The sequence below is a fragment of the Triticum aestivum genome, chromosome 7A (assembly GCF_018294505.1).
Source record: "Triticum aestivum cultivar Chinese Spring chromosome 7A, IWGSC CS RefSeq v2.1, whole genome shotgun sequence".
Classification (NCBI taxonomy): domain Eukaryota; kingdom Viridiplantae; phylum Streptophyta; class Magnoliopsida; order Poales; family Poaceae; genus Triticum; species Triticum aestivum.
In genome coordinates this window covers 41,643,539-41,650,276 of record NC_057812.1, presented here as the reverse complement: position 1 = coordinate 41,650,276, position 6,738 = coordinate 41,643,539, and the positions used below count along the sequence as shown (strand labels likewise).

The following is a 6,738-nucleotide window of genomic DNA, read 5'->3' as shown; positions in this document are numbered from 1 at the left end:
GTTGTTGTATGTTAAAGTGTTGATTGATGACATGACATATTTTACGAACAAGTTAACATACAAACTATTGAAGATGCCCTTATGTGGTACTCAGCTGGAATTGGCCTTGTCTGAAATTTCAATGGTCGTTGATTTTTTATTGGTTTTCCTAGATGGATGCGCCTGTTCTTTTTCCTATGCACTTGGCAACCAGAGTGGAAGTTGACTATTCTAGTTCATTTTAATTTCATCTTTGTCAGCTCCTATGTTTAACACTATTAAAATAATAGTGACATGTTTCTGTGAACGATATAAGCAGAGGAGGGACCGAACAGTGTTTAGCCCCATTTTTTTTTGCGAATACGCAAAGCTTGCGTATCATTGCATTGATAGAAAAAGTTAGAATGATTACAGAAGGTGGTACAACACATGACACGAACACAAGAGGCGTGAACATGGTGCCCGAAATGGAGAGATGTAAGATGCACGACCCAAACAAAGAAGAGCACGGCTAAACTCGACGACTAGAGAAGCAAACCAATCTACAACTAGACGATCAAAACTCTGAAGCCGGCAGCGAGGATGCCGCGACCAACCAAGACAACGCCTTCATGAAGGAGAACGACACCGAGACGCCGTCGTCGTCCAATCCAGAAACCCGAACCTAGGGTTTCTTCTGATGCTCGAAGAGGGGCACGGAACGGCCATGACAACGCCTCCAGGAAGGGGACGACACCCGCGGGTGTCGCCATTGCCAGCACAAGATGTAGGCTTTCGCCCTGGACAATTCCACGCAATCCCAAGCCATCGGAATATGAGTCGAAGAGGAGGTCGTCGGGTGTAGGCCGGTGTTGCGACTGCAAGAAGGGGAGCCACGCGCGATGCCAAAGGAGGCACCGTGCATCGCCGGGCGCGTGAGCTTCAGAGGAGGACAAGGATGCGTGGATGCGTGGCTGCGCGGGATGAGAGGAAGTGGGGATGGGACAGTGACCATAGCCCCGGACAAGCCAGGATCTGGAAAGAGCGTGGATTTGGGCCACCGGGACCGGAGCAGCAGGGGCGCCGGCGGGCACAGGGAACCAAGACACCGTAGGGTGATGATGTTGCAGATATGCCGAGGAGCCAAAGAGCCAAGAGAGCCGGAAAGAGCGCAACTTTCGAGGCTCGTCGGGTCCGAAGCCGCACTGGCCGGCAATGGACGCAGGAAGGGGACGCAGGTCCATGGCCGCCGGGCCGAAGCCGCCCCTGCAGGGGGATGGGGACGAGGTGGAGGTGTCGAAGTGGACTCGCGCGCAGCCAAACCCATGACCGGCGTGCCACAAGAGGCAGACGCCGACCGCACAACCCCAGCCATCCATGGCCGCCTCCCCAGAAGGCCGACTTGAAACTCACGGGGGGAGGGGGGGGAGGGTGTCTGAGCAGGGGGAGCCGCAGCTAGCAGGGCCTCGCCAAGGCCGGCCGCCTGGAGTGCCGCAGCTAGCCGGAGAGGATGTCCAGATCATGTCAGGGCGGACAGGGCACCATCGGTGCTGAGATGCGGCTGCGACAGTCCACCCGCGCCGCTAGCGAACAGGGTAGGCCGGCACCGTCGCCGCCAACTGAGATCTGGCGCGGGAGGGCAGAAGGGACGGTGGGAGGAGGAGGGGCAGCCCCGCCGCTGCAATCCCAAGGTCCGGCGTGGCTTCGTCGGCCGGCCCTACGACGGCGGCGGCGCGGGGGTGAGCGGGGAAGGGGTGACAGGACGCCGGCGGCTGGGTTCCACCCGAGTCGCCTGGCTCGGGCGACGCGGGGGTCCGGGGGTCAGGCCGGCTCTCCTCCTCGTTAGTTTAGGATCCCCATCTTCTTTCTGAGTGGGGAGCAAAAAAGGCAGCAGCGAGCGCGCTAAACTTTGCGGCTCATCCTACATTCCTTTTTCAGTAAAGGGGTAAGGAAATGCCTATTGCTGATCAATAAAGCTCTATTCTTCCAACCAAAGGACAAAAATCATGAGGGTGGATTTTCTATTCTCGAGTGTACTACTCCCGAGTTTACAGAAACCAGAAAGAACAATATCAAATGTGATCCAAAAATTCTGATTTTTTTTTGACATGAAACATGAACAAATGTTTTAGGTTGTCGTAAAATTTCATCCGGAAATAACATTCGAGCAGCTCTAGACAACAAAAATCATCTTGTATAAAATGGAAAAAACATTGACCGGTGATCTTGTTATTTTTGGTGAGATCTTGTCGAATGTTATTTGTTGATGAAATTTTGCAAGTATCTAAAACAAATTTTCATGTTTGATGTCACAAAAAATCAGATTTTTTGGATCAGTTTTGAAAGGTGTTTTGTCAGTTTTTTCAAAATTGTTGTGTAGTACACCAGAGTGTAGCCACACCTTTCCGTAAAGACATAACCAACTGATTCTTAACAGTTAGCTACTGGTGTAATAACGACTTCATATCACTGCCTACGTACTACCTAGGTCTTGTATTTTCTAAGAGCAAGACCCTGCTAAGCAAAATATCCTAGATTTTTCCAGACCCACTTTGTGCATCATTTGTTCTATCCCTACACATTACAGATTTCCAGGCTGGCTATGTATACTATTCGTTCTCCTCGCAAAAAACAAAAAATGTATACTATTCGTCCTATCTCTACACACAAGAGATTCAGATTTTTCCTGTCTATGTATACTATTCTTCATATCTCTACACACTAGAGATTCAGATTTTATTGGTTCACGCATATAAGGATCAGCAATAGATTACTGAAACCAGAACATGAAGTATCGAGCTTTGCTGGTGTCTTCTTCTCCATCCACTTGATTGCTTTATTTACCAAAGTCATCTTGCTTGTCAAATATGATTTGCTTGGACTGCTAATAGATTGCACAAATTGCATTGTTTTTCAACTTTGTAAAGTGGAAGGCGAGTTAGCCGCGCACCTTCTCTGCAAATGCCAATAGTCCATGCGCATTTGGATGATGATATAGTTTTGGCATGGCTTCGATGGCTTGGACCTCAACCCTTGGAGTGCTTTCACTTTGTCAAAGAGTAGTCCACCTCAGTGTGCCTCCCAAATGGTTTCAGTGGCAGGGCCGTGTCCTTCCTTTTTTCTTTTGCCACGGCGTGAGAAATTCGGAACGAGTGTACTATTCATGTCTTATATAGTATCTCAACCACGCCTACTGTGGACATCGCAATAATCAAGTAGGAGGCCACCCTTTGCGTTTTGGCCGCCGCGAAGCATTTCGAATTAGCAGTTCAGCTTACTACTACGAGAGACCACCCAAAAGACATCTTCATCAGCTCAATTCAGATCCTCGACATCAGCCACTGTGTTGTTGATCCCTTCTCGGCCTCTGCTTTGGACGCGTAATGTCTCGGCGACCGCTGTATGTCTTGTCTGAAAATCTATTAGATGCAGAGGGTTGTGTGCACATGACATCAAAGTGTTCCAATATTTTTGCTGCCCTTTTATTTTATTTTTCATCAGAACCGCCAATACAAGGAAAGATTTCTACTTTAGCCCACTAAAACACACTTCTTTGAGACATGGGAATTTATTTTCATGTTCATTAAAAATGGTTCAAATCTACCGCATCGCCGTTGGATGCTCGATCGTATTCTATGGAGAGGAGTCATGCTTTGGGAGCAAACAGTGGGGACTCCCAATTGTGGCGAGGCCACTCACCACGACTGTTGCATCATTGCATCGTTGCACAAAGAAATGAAACGTCTGTTGCATGAGACACTGCTTCTCCCAAGTTTAATGGCCCTGTAAATATCGATTTGTCTCGTCTTAATGGCGCTGTGATTAGATGCGGTAGTGCTTCTTTCCACTTTGCTTACTTTCGTCCTTCTTTTTTTCCGAAAGGGAGAATACTCGCGGTCTCTGCATCAAGCAATGGACACAACCATTTTATTAAATTAGCACATATGCCCGTGCGTTGCAACGGGAGAAAAATAAGATGACGCCCCTGACTCAATCATGCACTAATCATACATATAAACATTCATGATCAAGATCAGAGACTCACCGGAAGATATCAAAAATCATAAACTGAAATTTCTGTTGCAGGGACAACATTGAACTATTTTCTGGGCGACCAGATCAACAAGGCGGAGGTTCTCTTCTTGGGCGTCGGATGCTTTCTGATTGCAGCCTGCCTAGGCTCACTTGTTCACTCCTCCAATGCTGCTGACAACCAGGAGAAGCTATTAAACTCCAGAAACTCTGTTGGGTAGAATCTCATCTCTGCTTCCTTCCCCAGCGCCTTATTCATTTGATGAAAATAATGAATGAGCTTCTTCCTTTTCACCAAGATTTTACATGTAGATATCTGAATATTTTAGCTAATCTACTGCTTGTAACTGGAAATCCAAACCAAATTTACAAGTTTCGGCACAAGTACGCCGTGCAGTGCACTGCATCTGAAGATCACTTTGCTGAATTCTTCACAGGAACACTGCAAAGTAAGATCTCACCCAGCACCTTCTTCAAGAAGAAGGTAACAACTTGTGTATCAATAATCAGGTGAAAATGATGATCTACTGGTCTTCTTAATAATAGTCTTTCAATCGAGAACATAGGAACCAAAGGATTGTGAAGCAGCAAAGCCTGCAGTACCATATAAAGCCGTGGAGAAAGCCGAGGCAGGAACGGCAGATTTCCTCGTCGACCTCGAGGACAAGAGATCAATCAAGGTTCTCGGGTCCAATCCAACACGCTGGTGGGGCTGGCGATCGTGATGTTCGCGGGGGTATGCTATGCTAATGCTACTCGCTGTTCGCGCCGGCGTTCAACCTGGAGACCAACGATCAGTGGCACAAGCTGCGCGACGGCGTGCCGCACCTGGTGGTCTACACCGCCTACTTCTACTTCTGCCTCTCCTACCTGGTGGTGGGCGTGGCGCTCAACGTGTTGTGCCTCTACCGCCCCTTGACCGGCGTGCCGCGATCCACGATCCACACTGCGGGCTTACGGCGGCGACCGGGAGGGGAGAGGGGGATGGCGCTGCTGGCGGGTCTGGTGTTCGGGCTGGGCAACGCGTTCGCGTTCATGGCCGGGTACGCGGCGGCGGACTCCGTGCAGGGGCTGCCGCTGGTGAGCATGCGCTGGGGCGTGTTGCTGTTCGGGGAGTACCGCAGGTCGTCGAGGAGGGCCTACACGCTGCTGGAGAGCATGCTCTTCATGTTCGTCGTCTCGTCGCCATGGCCGTGCTCATGGCCTCGTCCGCGCACAGGAAGCCGCCCTGACGCAACCACTGCTGCTCATGCATGGCATGCCAATGGGGACCTTGTACGTGTAGCAACGGCGGAGAGGATACTACCCTTGCAAGTTCTTGGACGAGGACGGATGTTGTGTGTATGTAATTCCGACAAGTGCGATGCAGCACTTGTACCAGAGATCAGAAACGTGGCATCCCGTGCGTACGTGCGGCGAGGGCAGACGCCCAGAGTTGACTTTCGGGAACAAACGCGCGCATGCATCTCTGGGCACCGCTGACCGACGTGAGCTCCCCTCGAGGACCGCTGGGGCTTGCCGTCGGGACGGCCGCGAGGACGTGGATTCATCCATGCATCTTCCCTTTTCTTCTCCTCAAAATTCATTCATCTCTGCGACCTTCTCTCCTCCAGTTAGTGCGACCACCGCCAATTCTAGCTAGCTGCTCCGGTGACTCCGTCTCTCTCCTCCTTGAGACGAACGCCGGAGTCACCCGCAAAAAAAAAAAAGAGACGAACGGCGGAGCCCAGAATCTCGTTGCCGCCGCCGACACAATTCCTCGCGCCTCCTTCCTCTCCGATCAGCACCGGCAGATAGTCGACTCCTGCAGCTCAAAGACCGCATCTTTTTCCTCCTCCTTCCTTAGAGCATCTCCAGACGCGTCCGTAACACGCCCTCTAGGTGACTTTTTCCACGCCGGCGCCAAAAAAAACGTCCCAGTCATGTCCCAGGACAAAGAAATCCGCCGGTTCGGCCCGTTTTTAGGCCCGGCGATTGCAGGCCGAACCCAGCGCACTTGGGGGCGCTCGGGGGCTCCGGCGCAAAGGAAAAGCATGTCTGGCCCACACCGTCGGTGAAAAGTCAAGCCTATCTTCCAGATTCACCTCCCACCCCCCGCGCGCTCGGCCGACAACCGGCTGATCCCGGCGCCCACCGCCCAGCACCGCTGGATAGCCCATTCCCCGCCGGGAAAAGAGCAGAGGTTTCGCCGAGGCAGCCTCTTCACCACCGGTTGGGTGATTTTTCCGGCGTTCCGGCCGCGGAGGGGCAGTGTAGTGGCAGGTGCGCGCCCACCGCGCCCGTAAGGTGTTCGGCGATTTGCCTGCCTCGGCAATGGACTCAGACGACGAGGAGGCACTCACCGCACTGCTGGAGGAGGAAGCCGAGGCCGACGTCTAGGAAGAGGAACGTCTCATGGTCCTCGCCGGCATCGCCGCCCTGTTGGTGACCAATGAAAAGCCGGGCCCGATGGCTCGGCACCTGGGCGGATGAAAGCAAAGAACCGGCATCATCTCGAAGGCTACTGCATGCTCTACTCCACTACTTCGCCGACGCTCCACTACACGGCGACAAAGTATTTCAGCGTCGTTATCGGATGAGCCGAAAGCTTTTCCTCGGGATTATGAATTCCATCCGGGAGTCCGACAGCTACTTCAAGTGCAAGAAGGATTGCACCGGCAAACTTGGATTCACCTCAATCCAGAAGTGCACGACAGTGATGAGGATGCTTTCATACAGAGGTCCTGGTGATTCACTCGACGACTCTGG

General features: G+C 51.7%; 1 pseudogene; it reads left to right on the top strand.

Annotated features, from left to right (window-relative positions):
- The first annotated feature begins 1,468 nt into the window (after positions 1–1,468).
- On the top strand, positions 1,469–5,222 carry LOC123152933 (ureide permease 1-like; annotated as a pseudogene).
- The last annotated feature ends 1,516 nt before the right edge of the window (positions 5,223–6,738 follow it).